The sequence below is a fragment of the Bos mutus genome, chromosome 27, assembly GCF_027580195.1.
Source record: "Bos mutus isolate GX-2022 chromosome 27, NWIPB_WYAK_1.1, whole genome shotgun sequence".
Classification (NCBI taxonomy): Eukaryota; Metazoa; Chordata; class Mammalia; order Artiodactyla; family Bovidae; genus Bos; species Bos mutus.
In genome coordinates, this window is record NC_091643.1 from 14,134,002 (window position 1) to 14,152,965 (window position 18,964).

General features: G+C 39.8%; 2 non-coding genes across 2 annotated transcripts; both read left to right on the forward strand.

The window, feature by feature from the left end:
- Positions 1-5,574: 5,574 nt before the first annotated feature.
- On the forward strand, positions 5,575-5,647 carry TRNAG-CCC (transfer RNA glycine (anticodon CCC)). The gene has a single exon. It is a non-coding gene; the product is annotated as a tRNA-Gly (tRNA).
- A 6,458-nt stretch (positions 5,648-12,105) lies between these two features.
- On the forward strand, positions 12,106-12,178 carry TRNAG-CCC (transfer RNA glycine (anticodon CCC)). Its single transcript has one exon. It is a non-coding gene; the product is annotated as a tRNA-Gly (tRNA).
- Positions 12,179-18,964: the final 6,786 nt, after the last annotated feature.

Below are 18,964 nucleotides of genomic sequence, written 5' to 3' on the forward strand. Positions count from 1 at the left end.
TGTGTGGTCCTTGTGAAAGCCACTTTTCAGAGACTCAGTGTAACCAGTGGGTGCTAACTTGAAGATATGCTTGATGGTTCAGTTCAGTTCAGTCGCTCAGCCGTGTCCGACTCTTTGCGACCCCATGAACTGCAGCACGCCAGGCCTCCCTGTCCATCACCAACTCCCGGAGTCCACCCAAACCCATGTCCGTTGAGTCGGTGATGCCATCCAACCATCTCATCCTCTGCTGTCCCCTTCTTCTTCTGCCCTCAATCTTTCCCAGCATCAGGGTCTTTTCCAATGAGTCAGCTCTTCGCATTAGGCGGCCAAAGTACTGGAGTTTCAGCTTCAACATCAGTCCTTCCAATGAACACCCAGGGTTGATCTCCTTCAGAATGGACTGGTTGGATCTCCTTGCTGTCCAAGGGACTCTCAAGAGTCTTCTCCAACACCACAGTTCAAAAGCATCAATTCTTTGGCACTCAGCTTTCTTCACAGTCCAACTCTCACATCCATATATGACCACTGGAAAAACCATAGCCTTGACTAGATGGACCTTTGTTGGCAAAGTAATGTCTCTGCTTTTTAATATGCTACCTAGGTGGGCCATAACTTTCCTTCCAAGGAGTAAGCGTCTTTTAATTTCATGGCTGCAATCACGGATCTGCAGTGATTTTGGAGCCCAGAAAAATAAAGTCTGACACTGTTTCCACTGTTTGCCCATCTATTTCCCTTGAAGTGATGGGACCGGATGCTATGATCTTAGTTTTCTGAAAGTTGAGCTTTAAGCCAATTTTTTAATTCTCCTCTTTCACTTTCATCAAGAGGTTCTTTAGTTTCTCTTCACTTTCTGCCAAAAGGGTGGTGTCTTCTGCATATCTGAGGTTATTGAGATTTCTCCCGGCAATCTTGATTCCAGCTTTTGCTTCCTCCAGCCCAGCATTTCTCATGATGTACTCTGCACATAAGTTAAATAAGCAGGGTGACAATATATAGCTTTGACGTACTCCTTGTCTTATTTGGAACCAGTCTGTTGTTCCATGTCCAGTTCTAACTGTTGCTTCCTGACCTGCATACAAATTTCTCAAGAGGCAGGTCGGGTGCTCTGGTATTCCCATCTCTTTCAGAATTTTCCACAGTTTATTGTGATCCACACAGTCAAAGGCTTTGGCATAGTCAATAAAGCAGAAATAGATGTTTTTCTGGAACTCTCTTACTTTTTTGATGATCCAGCGGATGTTGGCAATTTGATCTCTGGTTCCTCTGCCTTTTCTCAAACCAGCTTGAACATCTGGAAGTTCACAGTTCACATATTGCTGAAGCCTGGCTTCGAGAATTTTAAGTATTACTTTACTTGTGTGTGAGATGAGTGCAATTGTGCAATAGTTTGAGCACCAGATGCAAAACAGAATTTTGATAACAGGCTCAAGAGTGAGTAATAATGCATATTTATTGTAAACATTTTGGAAAATATTGGAGAGTATCAGGGAGTGTATACAGATCACTAGGATCCCAGCACCCAGAGAAGACATTATTAATGGAATCAGCATGTTGAGGAATTTCCTTCCTGTTCTTTTAATTGTGTGTGCACTGCAGCCCTGGAATGGGGATTTGTAACCTGCTTCTGTTTTTTCCAGAACTACTTGGATAGTTTTCAAGTTGTTAAAATCTCTGACAACACAGGTTGAAATAAAATAGGCAGATGGAGACAGACAGCCTGATAGACTGAAACTGTCGAAATATAAAATAAAACTTAACATTGAAGATACCCAAGAAATTCACCTCGTTATAATTCAACTCATTAAGTATCAGTATTAATCATAAAAACAATGGTGTAATGCCTCTCTTATCAGAACATCAGATTTCAGGCATCATCAACCATCTGGAACAGAAGAATGACATTTTCCTGAAGACAGAGAAATCCAAACACAATATACCGTGTAAATGATTGTTTTATGCGCTCTGTAGAGTTTCTTTTTAAATTTATCATGTGTTATATATATATTACATTTCTTCTAGTAAACAGAAATTAACTTCTGTGTGTATTTCCCCCCTAAAATGGGGAAGGAAATAATCACCCAAGTCCAAGAAACCCAGAGAGTCCCAAACAGGATAAACCCAAGGAGAAACACCCCAAGACACATATTAATCAAATTAACAAAGATCAAACACAAAGAACAAATATTAAAAGTAGCAAGGGAAAAACAACAAATAACACACAAAGGAATTCCCATAAGGATAACAGCTGATCTTTCAATAGAAACTCTTCAAGCCAGGAGGGAATGGCAAGACATACTTAAAATGATGAAAGAAAATAACCTACAGCCCAGATTATTGTACCCAGCAAGGATCTCATTCAAGTATGAAGGAGAAATCAAAAGCTTTTCAGACAAGCAAAAGCTGAGAGAATTCTGCACCACCAAACCAGCTCTCCAACAAATACTAAAGGATATTCTCTAGACAGGAAACACAAAAATGGTGTATAAACTCGAACCCAAAACAATAAAGTAAATGGCAACGGGATCATACTTATTAGTAATTACCTTAAACGTAAATGGGTTGAATGCCCCAACCATAAGACAAAGACTGGCTGAATGGATACAAAAACAAGACCCCTACATATGTTGTCTACAAGAGACCCACCTCAAAACAGGGGACACATACAGACTGAAAGTGAAGGGCTGGAAAAAGATTTTCCATGCAAATTGGGACCAAAAGAAAGCAGGAGTCACAATACTCAGTATCAGATAAATTAGACTTTAAAACAAAGGCTGTGAAAAGAGACAAAGAAGGTCACTACATAATGATCAAAGGATCAATCCAAGAAGAAGATATAACAATTATAAATATATATCCACCCAACATGGGAGCACCGCAGTATGTAAGACAAATTCTAACAAGTATGAAAGGAGAAATTAACAATAACACAATAATAGTGGGAGACTTTAATACCCCACTCACACTTCTGGATAGATCAACTAAACAGAAAATTAAAAATAAATAAATAAAATAAAATAAAATAAAATTATCATGTGTTATATATATATTACATTTCTTCTAGTAAACAGAAATTAACTTCTGTGTGTATTATACGGTTGTCCCAGATCCTCTAATGATGTCCCTAAATGTTTTTCAAAGTATCTGATATACAGCAGACTTTCCATAAAGTGTATTATTTTTGTCTATATTATCCTAGTATCAATGCTTGCAGCTGCGCTCAGTAGCCCAGGTGTTTTCAGATCTTTTCAAAAATATATTATTAATACTCAGTCCTTGTTGTCATTGCTCAGTTGCCCAGTCGTGTCTGAGTCTTTGCAACCCTATGGACTGTAGCACACCAGGCTCCCTGTCCTCACCATCGCCTGAAGTTTGCCCAAGTTCATGTCCATTTCATCGGTGATGCCAGCCAGCCATTTCATCCTCTGATGCCCTGTTCTCCTTCGGCCCTCAGTCTTTCCTAGCATCAGGGACTTTTCCAATGAGTTGGCTCTTCACATCAGGTGACCTAAATATTGAGCTTCAGCTTCAGCATCATTCCTTCCAGCTGGGAACACAGCCTGCCCATCAACAGAAAAATTGAGTTAAATCACTGTTGGCCAATGACATCATCAATCATGACCATGTAATAAAGCATCCATTAAAAACTCCAAAACAGGAGCCTCTATCTTGAGGCCAACTTGGAGACTGGGGAGAAGGGTCAACTCGGAGAGTATGGGAGTCCTTCACACTTACCCCACACCTTGCTGTGCGATCGCTTCCATTCAACCGTTCCTCTTTATAACAAAGATAAGGTAAGCAGAATATTCTCTAAGTTCTGTGAGTGGTTCTAGCAACTTAATAAAACTCAAGGAGGGGGTCCTGGGAACCACTCATCTACAGCCAGTTGGTCAGAACCCCAGGAGACAGTTGGGGTTTATGGTTGGCATCTGAAGTATCTGTGGGGTTGCAGGGAGTGGGAGTTGGGGTGGGGGTCTTGTAGGACTGAGCCCTTAAGCTGTGGGTTCAGACTTGAGGTAAATAGTTGGACTCTCAGCTGGTTATCAGAGAATTGCTTGGTGGAGTGGGGAAACACCCACACACTGGACTTGCTGTCACAGTTGAATATTCCTCCTTATTGGGTGTTGCAGCACTTTTGTATTTTGTGCAGTATTTTGTGAATTATCTTCGTTCACTTAATATTGGCTTTCTTCTGTGTCGGTCACTCTTGCTTAGATTGCTCGTGTTGCTGGATTTTTGCCTACCGTCGCGGCAGTCAGTTTTAAATTCTTTGAAAACCACTGTGTTCCCCTACTACCCCGGGGGTTTTTTTAGCACTACTGAATTTAGTCATTAAAACGGTCATCTTCATCATAAGAATTTCCAGATTCACATTAAAAGGAACTCCATGTACACAACTTCCCCTTGTAGGTATGAGTTTTTGCCTGAAACGTTAGGAAAGGATTTGCTGAAGTACAGTCGATTTACAATGTTGTGGAGGTTTCTCTGTACAGAAAATTGACTGTTATATATATTGTCTCTCCTATTTTGTTTCTGTATGGTTTATCTTAGAATATTGAATATAGTTCCCTGCGCTGTACAATAGGACCTTGTTGTTTGTCCATTCTATATCTAATAGTTTGCACCTGCTAATCCTAGGGCTTCCCTGATGGCTCAGCTGCTAAAGAATCTGCCCACAATGCAGGAGACCTGGGTTCTATCCCTGGGTTGGGAAGATCCCCCGGAGAAGGGAAAAGCTGCCCACTCCAGTATTCTGGCCTGGAGGATTCCATGGACTGTATAAAAATCTGTGGGGTCGCAAATAGTCAGATACAACTGAGCGACTTTCACTTTCACTCCCAACCTCCGTTCCTTTTCTCCCCTCCCCCTCTCCTCCTCCTTGCCTGAAACTTATTAACACTTAGTGCCTCTACCTTAAGCAGAACTGAAAATCTAAATAGGTGCCTAAGGCTCATACCTAAATTAGATCATCAACCTTACCTGAGCAAAGACAGGAACGAAGCCACCTGAGATACCCTGAGAGGCATTTTGAGAAACTGGGTAGTTGAGAGAAATCTAAACAAATGTTACAACCACGAACTCCAGGCAAAAGTTCCATAGGGTCACGGTCCTCTCAACCAGTTAATAAAGAAGGGACAGGGTGGGGTGCCTCTGTAGAGCCCCTTCTTTCCAGCCATCAGGAGAGTTCCACGAAGCCATTTTACCTCTTGAGTAATGTTTGCAAGTATCTTGTAAAAGCTTTCTTTCCAAATATCCTAAAATTGGATGTGACAGAGAGCAAAACTCTGAATCTATATTATTTATAGACTAGGGCTTCCCTGGTGGCTCAGCTGGTAAAGAATCCACCTGCAATGCGGGAGACCTGGGTTCAATCCCTGGGTCAGGAAGATCCCCTGGTTAAGGGAAAGGCTACCCACTCCAGTATTCTGGCCTGAGAATTCCATGGACTGTATGGTCCACGGGTCACGAAGAGTCAGATACTACTGAGCAATTCTCACTTTCACAAGCAGATTAGTATAAATGTATGTTTATTTTCCCCTATTTCCACCCACTTTTAACTAAGTGTATAGATGTTTTAAGCAACAGCACAGGACTTCACTGGTGGTCCAGTGGTTAGGACTCTGAGCTCCCAATGCAGGGGGCCCAGGTTCGATCCCTGGTCAGAGAACTAGATCCCATGTGCTGCAGTGAAGATCTTGGGCTGCAACTAAGACACTGCTCAGCCAAAGAAATAAATATTAAAGGAAAACGCACACAGAATCAAAGAATAAGTGGATTGAAATGGTTCAGAGAAAGATCCATTTTTTCTTTACTCAGCTTTTCAGATTAATCCGAGATTAGCACTGTCCATGATTTACTTCTATCAGGAGTGAGATTTCTTCCAGTTTTCTGCAAAAGTGAGCAGCGATTGGAATCTAGGAGATGTCATGATGGCTCACTGATGCCTGGAAAGGTCTCAAAGATCTAGCTTCTATAGAATAATCCTCCAAGATCCCCAGAGGAAATAGTGCACATGTTGCTAATATGCCAGGAAAGCAAAACCATTTTCATGTTAGACTTTCAGATTTTTCATTCTATTCCGCCACTACTGGAAAGAACACTGCCATAGGAGGAGAAAGACAGGATACAGAATGAGTTCTTACTTGACAACCGAAATCAAGAGCCTTTGCTTATTTAAACTCTCTTCTGTGTGCCTCTCTGCGTGTGGAGGCATGTTTGTGTGTGCGTGTATGACTGTATTTGCTGTGTGTTTGTGTATCTGTGTGCATGAGTCATCAACATTCAACCATGAAGATAAATCTTCAGAGAGATGAGACTAATAACTGTGGCCTGTAAAGTCAAAATCCATTTTATTGTGCCTTTCAGGGAATGAGGTGCCATGAATGTTACTGTCTCAAACCTGACTAATGCTCTCTCCTTTGGTTGGTGCTTCAAAAAGCAAAGAATTCTATGGCAGGGGATTTCCCCGCTGGTCCAGTGGTTAAGAATTCACTGCAGGCTCAATCCCTGGTCAGGCAACTAACATCTCACATGCTGTGGAGCAACTGCTGTGTGGTCCTTGTGAAAGCCACTTTTCAGAGACTCAGTGTAACCAGTGGGTGCTAACTTGAAGATATGCTTGATGGTTCAGTTCAGTTCAGTCGCTCAGCCGTGTCCGACTCTTTGCGACCCCATGAACTGCAGCACGCCAGGCCTCCCTGTCCATCACCAACTCCCGGAGTCCACCCAAACCCATGTCCGTTGAGTCGGTGATGCCATCCAACCATCTCATCCTCTGCTGTCCCCTTCTTCTTCTGCCCTCAATCTTTCCCAGCATCAGGGTCTTTTCCAATGAGTCAGCTCTTCGCATTAGGCGGCCAAAGTACTGGAGTTTCAGCTTCAACATCAGTCCTTCCAATGAACACCCAGGGTTGATCTCCTTCAGAATGGACTGGTTGGATCTCCTTGCTGTCCAAGGGACTCTCAAGAGTCTTCTCCAACACCACAGTTCAAAAGCATCAATTCTTTGGCACTCAGCTTTCTTCACAGTCCAACTCTCACATCCATATATGACCACTGGAAAAACCATAGCCTTGACTAGATGGACCTTTGTTGGCAAAAGTAATGTCTCTGCTTTTAATATGCTACCTAGGTGGGCCATAACTTTCCTTCCAAGGAGTAAGCGTCTTTTAATTTCATGGCTGCAATCACCGATCTGCAGTGATTTTGGAGCCCAGAAAAATAAAGTCTGACACTGTTTCACTGTTTGCCCATCTATTTCCCTTGAAGTGATGGGACCGGATGCTATGATCTTAGTTTTCTGAAAGTTGAGCTTTAAGCCAATTTTTAATTCTCCTCTTTCACTTTCATCAAGAGGTTCTTTAGTTTCTCTTCACTTTCTGCCAAAAGGGTGGTGTCTTCTGCATATCTGAGGTTATTGAGATTTCTCCCGGCAATCTTGATTCCAGCTTTTGCTTCCTCCAGCCCAGCATTTCTCATGATGTACTCTGCACATAAGTTAAATAAGCAGGGTGACAATATATAGCTTTGACGTACTCCTTGTCTTATTTGGAACCAGTCTGTTGTTCCATGTCCAGTTCTAACTGTTGCTTCCTGACCTGCATACAAATTTCTCAAGAGGCAGGTCAGGTGCTCTGGTATTCCCATCTCTTTCAGAATTTTCCACAGTTTATTGTGATCCATACAGTCAAAGGCTTTGGCATAGTCAATAAAGCAGAAATAGATGTTTTTCTGGAACTCTCTTACTTTTTTGATGATCCAGCGGATGTTGGCAATTTGATCTCTGGTTCCTCTGCCTTTTCTCAAACCAGCTTGAACATCTGGAAGTTCACAGTTCACATATTGCTGAAGCCTGGCTTCGAGAATTTTAAGTATTACTTTACTTGTGTGTGAGATGAGTGCAATTGTGCAATAGTTTGAGCACCAGATGCAAAACAGAATTTTGATAACAGGCTCAAGAGTGAGTAATAATGCATATTTATTGTAAACATTTTGGAAAATATTGGAGAGTATCAGGGGAGTGTATACAGATCACTAGGATCCCAGCACCCAGAGAAGACATTATTAATGGAATCAGCATGTTGAGGAATTTCCTTCCTGTTCTTTTAATTGTGTGTGCACTGCAGCCCTGGAATGGGATTTGTAACCTGCTTCTGTTTTTTCCAGAACTACTTGGATAGTTTTCAAGTTGTTAAAATCTCTGACAACACAGGTTGAAATAAAATAGGCAGATGGAGACAGACAGCCTGATAGACTGAAACTGTCGAAATATAAAATAAAACTTAACATTGAAGATACCCAAGAAATTCACCTCGTTATAATTCAACTCATTAAGTATCAGTATTAATCATAAAAACAATGGTGTAATGCCTCTCTTATCAGAACATCAGATTTCAGGCATCATCAACCATCTGGAACAGAAGAATGACATTTTCCTGAAGACAGAGAAATCCAAACACAATATACCGTGTAAATGATTGTTTTATGCGCTCTGTAGAGTTTCTTTTTAAATTTATCATGTGTTATATATATATTACATTTCTTCTAGTAAACAGAAATTAATCTTCTGTGTGTATTTCCCCCTAAAATGGGGAAGGAAATAATCACCCAAGTCCAAGAAACCCAGAGAGTCCCAAACAGGATAAACCCAAGGAGAAACACCCCAAGACACATATTAATCAAATTAACAAAGATCAAACACAAAGAACAAATATTAAAAGTAGCAAGGGAAAAACAACAAATAACACACAAAGGAATTCCCATAAGGATAACAGCTGATCTTTCAATAGAAACTCTTCAAGCCAGGAGGGAATGGCAAGACATACTTAAAATGATGAAAGAAAATAACCTACAGCCCAGATTATTGTACCCAGCAAGGATCTCATTCAAGTATGAAGGAGAAATCAAAAGCTTTTCAGACAAGCAAAAGCTGAGAGAATTCTGCACCACCAAACCAGCTCTCCAACAAATACTAAAGGATATTCTCTAGACAGGAAACACAAAAATGGTGTATAAACTCGAACCCAAAACAATAAAGTAAATGGCAACGGATCATACTTATTAGTAATTACCTTAAGCGTAAATGGGTTGAATGCCCCAACCATAAGACAAAGACTGGCTGAATGGATACAAAAACAAGACCCCTACATATGTTGTCTACAAGAGACCCACCTCAAAACAGGGGACACATACAGACTGAAAGTGAAGGGCTGGAAAAAGATTTTCCATGCAAATTGGGACCAAAAGAAAGCAGGAGTCACAATACTCGTATCAGATAAATTAGACTTTAAAACAAAGGCTGTGAAAAGAGACAAAGAAGGTCACTACATAATGATCAAAGGATCAATCCAAGAAGAAGATATAACAATTATAAATATATATCCACCCAACATGGGAGCACCGCAGTATGTAAGACAAATTCTAACAAGTATGAAAGGAGAAATTAACAATAACACAATAATAGTGGGAGACTTTAATACCCCACTCACACTTCTGGATAGATCAACTAAACAGAAAATTAAAAAATAAATAAATAAAATAAAATAAAATAAAATTATCATGTGTTATATATATATTACATTTCTTCTAGTAAACAGAAATTAACTTCTGTGTGTATTATACGGTTGTCCCAGATCCTCTAATGATGTCCCTAAATGTTTTTCAAAGTATCTGATATACAGCAGACTTTCCATAAAGTGTATTATTTTTGTCTATATTATCCTAGTATCAATGCTTGCAGCTGCGCTCAGTAGCCCAGGTGTTTTCAGATCTTTTCAAAAATATATTATTAATACTCAGTCCTTGTTGTCATTGCTCAGTTGCCCAGTCGTGTCTGAGTCTTTGCAACCCTATGGACTGTAGCACACCAGGCCTCCCTGTCCCTCACCATCGCCTGAAGTTTGCCCAAGTTCATGTCCATTTCATCGGTGATGCCAGCCAGCCATTTCATCCTCTGATGCCCTGTTCTCCTTCGGCCCTCAGTCTTTCCTAGCATCAGGGACTTTTCCAATGAGTTGGCTCTTCACATCAGGTGACCTAAATATTGGAGCTTCAGCTTCAGCATCATTCCTTCCAGCTGGGAACACAGCCTGCCCATCAACAGAAAATTGGAGTTAAATCACTGTTGGCCAATGACATCATCAATCATGACCATGTAATAAAGCATCCATTAAAAACTCCAAAACAGGAGCCTCTATCTTGAGGCCAACTTGGAGACTGGGGGAGAAGGGTCAACTCGGAGAGTATGGGAGTCCTTCACACTTACCCCACACCTTGCTGTGCGTATCGCTTCCATTCAACCGTTCCTCTTTATAACAAAGATAAGGTAAGCAGAATATTTCTCTAAGTTCTGTGAGTGGTTCTAGCAACTTAATAAAACTCAAGGAGGGGGTCCTGGGAACCACTCATCTACAGCCAGTTGGTCAGAACCCCAGGAGACAGTTGGGGTTTATGGTTGGCATCTGAAGTATCTGTGGGGTTGCAGGGAGTGGGAGTTGGGGTGGGGGTCTTGTAGGACTGAGCCCTTAAGCTGTGGGTTCAGACTTGAGGTAAATAGTTGGACTCTCAGCTGGTTATCAGAGAATTGCTTGGTGGAGTGGGGAAACACCCACACACTGGACTTGCTGTCACAGTTGAATATTCCTCCTTATTGGGTGTTGCAGCACTTTGTGTATTTTGTGCAGTATTTTGTGAATTATCTTCGTTCACTTAATATTGGCTTTCTTCTGTGTCGGTCACTCTTGCTTAGATTGCTCGTGCTGCTGGATTTTTGCCTACCGTGCGGCAGTCAGTTTTAAATTCTTTGGAAAACCACTGTGTTCCCCTACTACCCCGGGTTTCTTTTAGCACTACTGAATTTAGTCATTAAAACGGTCATCTTCATCATAAGAATTTCCAGATTCACATTAAAAGGAACTCCATGTACACAACTTCCCCTTGTAGGTATGAGTTTTTGCCTGAAACGTTAGGAAAGGATTTGCTGAAGTACAGTCGATTTACAATGTTGTGGAGGTTTCTCTGTACAGAAAATTGACTGTTATATATATTGTCTCTCCTATTTTGTTTCTGTATGGTTTATCTTAGAATATTGAATATAGTTCCCTGCGCTGTACAATAGGACCTTGTTGTTTGTCCATTCTATATCTAATAGTTTGCACCTGCTAATCCTAGGGCTTCCCTGATGGCTCAGCTGCTAAAGAATCTGCCCACAATGCAGGAGACCTGGGTTCTATCCTGGGTTGGGAAGATCCCGGAGAAGGGAAAAGCTGCCCACTCCAGTATTCTGGCCTGGAGGATTCCATGGACTGTATAAAAATCTGTGGGGTCGCAAATAGTCAGATACAACTGAGCGACTTTCACTTTCACTCCCAACCTCCGTTCCTTTTCTCTCCCTCCCCTCTCCTCCTCCTTGCCTGAAACTTATTAACACTTAGTGCCTCTACCTTAAGCAGAACTGAAAATCTAAATAGGTGCCTAAGGCTCATACCTAAATTAGATCATCAACCTTACCTGAGCAAAGACAGGAACGAAGCCACCTGAGATACCCTGAGAGGCATTTTGAGAAACTGGGTAGTTGAGAGAAATCTAAACAAATGTTACAACCACGAACTCCAGGCAAAAGTTCCATAGGGTCACGGTCCTCTCAACCAGTTAATAAAGAAGGGACAGGGTGGGGTGCCTCTGTAGAGCCCCTTCTTTCCAGCCATCAGGAGAGTTCCACGAAGCCATTTTACCTCTTGAGTAATGTTTGCAAGTATCTTGTAAAAGCTTTCTTTCCAAATATCCTAAAATTGGATGTGACAGAGAGCAAAACTCTGAATCTATATTATTTATAGACTAGGGCTTCCCTGGTGGCTCAGCTGGTAAAGAATCCACCTGCAATGCGGGAGACCTGGGTTCAATCCCTGGGTCAGGAAGATCCCCTGGTTAAGGGAAAGGCTACCCACTCCAGTATTCTGGCCTGGAGAATTCCATGGACTGTATGGTCCACGGGGTCACGAAGAGTCAGATACTACTGAGCAATTCTCACTTTCACAAGCAGATTAGTATAAATGTATGTTTATTTTCCCCCTATTTCCACCCACTTTTAACTAAGTGTATAGATGTTTTAAGCAACAGCACAGGACTTCACTGGTGGTCCAGTGGTTAGGACTCTGAGCTCCCAATGCAGGGGGCCCAGGTTCGATCCCTGGTCAGAGAACTAGATCCCATGTGCTGCAGTGAAGATCTTGGGCTGCAACTAAGACACTGCTCAGCCAAAGAAATAAATATTAAAGGAAAAACGCACACAGAATCAAAGAATAAGTGGATTGAAATGGTTCAGAGAAAGATCCATTTTTCTTTACTCAGCTTTTCAGATTAATCCGAGATTAGCACTGTCCATGATTTACTTCTATCAGGAGTGAGATTTCTTCCAGTTTTCTGCAAAGGTGAGCAGCGATTGGAATCTAGGAGATGTCATGATGGCTCACTGATGCCTGGAAAGGTCTCAAAGATCTAGCTTCTATAGAATAATCCTCCAAGATCCCCAGAGGAAATAGTGCACATGTTGCTAATGGAAATCGCTTGATTTTTGGAGAATTGACATTCCCAAACTGTCGTTAGTTTTCATCTTAATGCATGCTATCACTTCAGTCATGTCTGAATCTTTGCAATCCTATGGATTATAGCCCACCAGGCTCCTCTGTCCATGGGATTCTCCAGGCAAGAATACTGGAGTGAGTTACCATTTCCCCCTCCAGGGAATCTTCCTGACCCAGGGATTGAACCTGTCTCTCTTATGTCTGCTTCATTGGCAGGCAGTTTCTTTATCACTAGCGCCACTTGGGAAGCCCAGTTTCCATCTATTTTGTTTAAAATTAATGGCTGATCACTTTCTGACCCACAGCTTCTCCTAGATGAACCATTCAATGATGCACTCAAGCCTATACAGTTTTGTTCCTTGAACAACACAGATTTGAACTGTGTGAGTCCACTCATACTTGGATTCTTTTTTTCAGTAAATATGTAATTGGTCCTCCATATTTGTGGGCTTTGAATCCATGAATCCCACCAACCATGAATGGAAAATTTCACCCATGGTTGGTTGAATTCACAGGTGAGGAATCCAACTATGAAACTTGAATGTTTGTGGATTTTCATATACTGAGGAGGTCCTGGATCCAACTCTGTGTGGATACAGAGAAATGACAGTATCTGCAATGAGAACTGATTTTACTAGGGAGATGACTTTAAAATAAAAACATCACTGTTGTACTAAAGAAAAGTTACAACTAAAACATTGACAGATGCTTTCACCTGCAGCAGCTGGTGGGTATTAGACCATTAACGTGATCATCATCTCCCAAACTAAAAGTTAAAGAAAAGGAAGGGAAATACACTCCAAATCCAGAGTAAATTGGCAAAAAGGAAACCATGATACACTCAGCTCTGATCTTGTTCCTGTTTTCCCCAAGCTCTCCCTTTCCCACTCCTGTCCCAACCCAAAGTGTTGCTTCAATTTCTAAACTACAAATTCCAGTTTCTAAACTACAAAGGATTCAAACCCCTTCCAGTCATTGGACCCAATTCCTACCCCTCCTCAAAGCCTCAAACAAAGCCACTTTTTCTATGAATCCTTTCTCCTTATTCCCTTTCTCTGAGCCCTGTGTCACATTTGTCCTCTGTCTTTGAGTTCAGTCACATATTATTCATTTGTAAGAATTTCCAGGTCCTTTCTTTGCATTTCACATGTGCTACTTGTGTCTCTCCAGCTGGACTGCATTCTACCTGAGGGCAAGAACCATATCTTAATCTCTTCTCTGTATTTCAGAGGACCTAGCACAAGTGGGAAGAATATAGGTGTTTTTTGTTGTATGATCTTAATTTCTTGCATAGTTCATTTTCTCTTGATTTGACTACCTGAGCATTCACCTTTTGGGTCTTGAAATACATTTTTAAAATAATTAGGAACACAGGGATGTTTGTGTGATGGGATACTTGATTGTTTCTGGTTTATAGCTCCATGTGAGTTTAGGCAATGTATTTTTCTACTGCTTCAACCCTGACCTATCTCAGTTCCCACAGCTGGAAGTAATATTGTATTTTTGATTTGGATAGAATCTTCTGTGTGTCCAAAAAAGGTACAAATGAGCATATTTGCCATGAGAAATGATTTTTCTAGGCAGATGACTTTAAAATAAAAATATCACTCTTGCACTAGAGGAAAGTTAAAACTAAAACAATATTGACAGATCCTTTGACCTTGAGGCAAACGGTGGGTATTAGGTCATTAATATGAGCATTGCCTCCCAAATTAAAAGGTAAAGAAAAGGAAAATACACTCTAAATCTAGAGTACATTGATGAAAGGTAAAACATGATAGAATGTTTTTGAATGCATGTAACAAATCCTAAGAACATCATGTAGGTTGGGGATAATCCTCATTTTAATTGCATCTCTAAAAGTGTGCCTGGCATAGTGTGGTGGGAGAAACTTATAAAACTTCAGAGCAAAGATGATCACACAGTTACTCTGGTTGCATGCTGGTTTCTGCTCTGCTCAATCAAGATACAATTATGTAAAGTTTAAAAATAAAATAAAATTAATTAAAAAAAATAAACTCATGCTAAAAAAAAAAAAAAGATTGTTAAGTGTATTGACATGATTGGAAAGCTCTCCCCTCTGCCCCTTTCTTTGGTTTAAAGAGAACAAATACACATTGCAGGCATTCTACTTCAATTAGGCACTCATTCTTTCCTGCTACCAAGAATGGTCTTTGCCATGTAAATCTTTTGTCTTTTGATGAAAATGTCTTATTGTCTAGTTGAGTATTAGTTCTTCATTTTTCTCCTCTTTATTTACACAATAAAATATAAATATACATTTTAAAATGTTAAATGGTACTTCTAAACATTTACTGAAAAATAAGTTTTCTTTTCCATCCTTATTCACGCCTAATTCTTGCTCCCCTGAGGAAACCTCTTTCAATTTTTTAAGCTGTTCTTTTATATTTTGCTTCTGTATTTGCAAATACTATTTTTATACTATTCTTTCTTGAATTTTTTTAAAGTTTTATGTTTTCCATTGGATACCTAGTGGGAAGGATGAGAAACCAGTTCTCTTAACTACTTAACACACCCACTCACACACATACAATGATATGCACATAGCATGCAATCACACTCACTCATAAACACTTCTGTCTATAATTACTCTCTTCTTAGAGTTATTTACATCACATTTTTTGTTAGATCTGTATTATATGTTTATATTATTAAGACTATGAAACATTCGTAACAGAGCAGTGTAGTACCTCAGTCACATTGACTTTCTTGTAGAGTAAGTCTTTCTTGAGATCCCCTCAAGGATTATCACAATTTAATTTTCCTTAGTTATCTCTGTATCAGTCACCAGTTTATCCCTCAGTCTCTAACAGATTTGATGATATCCCCTAAATACACATATATATTTGGTGTTTTCATCTGTTTTGTCTTCTGACTGCAGTTATTGCTTCTGGAACACATAGATCTCCTGATCCATTAAAAAAATTTTTTTTTTAATTGAGATATAGTTGACTCACAATGTGATATTAGTTTCAAGTGTACAACATACTGATTCAAAATGTTTATACATGGTACTCCATTTAAAGTTATGTATAAAATACTATCCTCCCTGCCTTGTACAGTTTATCCTTGTAACCTATTTTATACATAGTGGTTTATCTCTCTTTATCTCCTACCCCTATCGTGCCCCTTCCCCCTTCCCTTTCCCACTGCTAACCACTAGTTTGTTTGTTCTCTGTATCCGTTTTTGTTTTGCTATAATCATTCATTTATTTATTAGATTCCACATATAAGTAATAACATACAGCATTTAGCTTTCTGACTTACTTTGCTTAACATAATATTCTACAGGTCCATTCATGTTGTTGCAAATGGCAAAATTGCATTAATTTTTATGGCTGAGTAACATTCCATTGCGTATGAATGCATGTGTGTATAAATATATACATGATGTCTTTATCCATTCATCTGTAGATGGGCACTTAGGTTGCTTCCACAATTAGCTATTAAAATGTTGTGAATATTACATGCATGTATCTGTTTTAATTAGTGCTTTTGTTTTATTTGGATATATATCCAGTGGTGGAATTGCTCAATGATATAATGGTTTTGTTAGTTTTTTTGGGAATTTCTATACTGTTTTCCATAGTGGTCTGATCAATGTACATTCTCACCACAGCGTACAAGAGTTCCTTTTTTCTCCACATTCTTACCAACCTTAGTTATTTGTTCTTTTTTTTTTTTAATTTTATTTTATTTTTAAACTTTACATAATTGTATTAGTTTTGCCAATTATCAAAATTGTTCTTTTTGATGATAACCATTCTGACAGGTATGAGGTGATGTTGTGGTTTTGATTTGCATTTCTCAGACTAGCAGTGTTGAGCATCTTTTCATGTGTCTTCTATGAAAAAAAAGTCCATTCAGCTCTCCTGCCCATGTTTTAATCGGGTTGTTTTGAGATATTGAATTGTAGGAGTTGTTTATATATTTTGATATTAACCCCTTATCAGTCATATCACTTAAATATTTTCTCATTCAGTGGATTATCTTTTTGTCTTGTTGATTTCTTTGCTGTGCAAAAGCTTTTAAGTAAATTAGATCCCATGTGTTTGTTTTTGCTTTTGTTTCCTTGGTGTTAAAGACAGACCCTAAAAAATATCGCTATAGTTTATGTCAGAGAGTGTTCTGTCTATTTTTTCTTCTAGGAATCTTATGGATTCCTTGTCTTACTTTAAGGTCTTTAATCTATTTTGATTTTTGTATGTTGTATTAGAGAAAGTTATTCTTTTCCATGTAGCCGTCCAGTTTTCCCAGTACCACTTGAAGAAACTCTTCTTCATTGTATATTCTTGCCTTTGTTGTTGTAGATTCAGTTCAGTCGCCCAGTTGTGTCTGATCCTTTACAACCCCAAGGACTGCAGTATGCCAGGCTTCCCTGTCCATCACGAACTCTCGGAGCTTGCTCAAACTCATGTCCGTTGAGTCGGTGATGCCATCCAACCATCTCATCCTCTGTCATCCTCTTCTCCCACCTTCAATCTTTCGCAGCATCAGGATCTTTTCGAATGAGTCAGTTCTTCACATCAGGTGGCCCAAGTATTGGACTTTCAGCTTCAACATCAGTCCTTCCAAAGAATATTTGGGGTTGATTTCCTTTTGATCTCCTTTGACTGGTTTGATCTCCTTGTAGTCCAAGGGACTCTCAAGAATCTTCTCCAACACCACAGTTCAAAAGCATCAGTTCTTCGGCGCTCAGCTTTCTTTACTACTGGAAAAACCATAGCTTTGACTAGATATTTGTTCGCAAAATAATGTCTCTGCTTTTTAATATGCTATCTAGGTTGGTCATAGCTTTTCTTCCAAGAAGCAAGTGTCTTTTAATTTCATGGTTGCAGTCATCATCTGCAGTGATTTTGGAGCCCAAGAAAATAAAGTCTGTCACTGTTTTCCACTGTTTCCCCATCTACTTGCAATGAGGTGATGGGACCAGATGCCATGATCTTAGTTTTCTGAATGTTGAGTTTTAAGCCAACTTTTTCATTCTCCTCTTTCATTTTCATCAAGAGGCTCTTTAGTTCCTCTTCATTTTCTGCCATAAGGGTGGTATCATCTGCATATCTGAAGTTATTGATATTTCTCCCTGCAATCTTGATTCTTTCATCAAGTCCAGCATTTCACATGACACATTCTGCATAGAAGTTAAATAAGCAGGGTGACAATATACAGCCTTGAACTATTCCTTTTCCTATTTGGAACCAGTCCATTGTTCCATGTCCAGTTCTAACTGTTGCTTCCTGACCTGCACACAGATGTCTCAGGAGGCAGGTCAGGTGGTCTGGTATTTCCATCTCTCTCAGAATTTTCCAGTTTGTTGTGATCCACACGTCAAAGATTTTAGCATAGTCCATGAAGCAGAAGTAGATGTTTTTCTGGAATTCTCTAGCTTTTTCAGTGATCCAATGGATGTTGGCAATTTGTTCTCTGCTTCCTCTGCCTTTTATAATTCCAGCATGAACATCTGGAAGTTTATGGTTCATGTACTGTTGAAATCTAGCTTGGAAAATTTTGAGTATTATTTTGCTAGATGTGAAATGAGTTTAATTGTATGGTAGTTTGAACATTCTTTGGCATTGCCCTTCTCTGGATTTGGAATGAAAACTGACCTTTTCCAGCCCTGTGGCCACTGCTGAATTTTGCAAATTTGCTGGCATATTGAGTGCAGCACTTTCACAGCATCATCTTTTAGGATTTGGAATAGCTCAACTGGAATTCCATCACCTCCACTAGCTTTGTTCGTAGTGGTGCTTTCTAAGGCCCACTTGACTTCACATTCCAGGATGTCTGGCTCTAGGTCAGTGATCACACAATTATGATTATCTGGGTCATGAAGATCTTTTTTGTACAGTTCTGTGTATTCTTGCCACCTCTTCTTAATATCTTCTGCTTCTGTTAAGTCCATACAGTTTCTGTCGTTAATTGTGCCCATCTTTTCATGATATATTTGTTCCCTTGGTATCTCTAATTCTCTTGAAGAGATCCCTAGTCTTTCCCATTCTATTGTGTTTTTTTTTTTTCTATTTCTTTGCACTGATCACTGAGGAAGGCTTTCTTATCTCTCCTTGCTATTCTTTCGAACTCCGCATTCAGATGGGTTTATCTTTTCTTTTCGCCCTTGCCTTTTGCTTCTCTCCTTTTCTCAGCTATTTGTAAGGCCTCCTCAGACAGCCATTTTGCCTTTCTGAATTTCTTTTTCTTAGGGATGATTTTGATCAGTGCCTCCTGTACAATGTCATGAACCCCTGTCCATAGTTCTGTAGGCACTCTGTCTGTCACATCTAATCCCTTGAATCTATTTGTCACATTCACTGTAGGATCATAAGGGATTTGATTTAGGTCACATCTGAATTGTATAGTGGTTTTCCCTACTTTCTTCAGTGTCA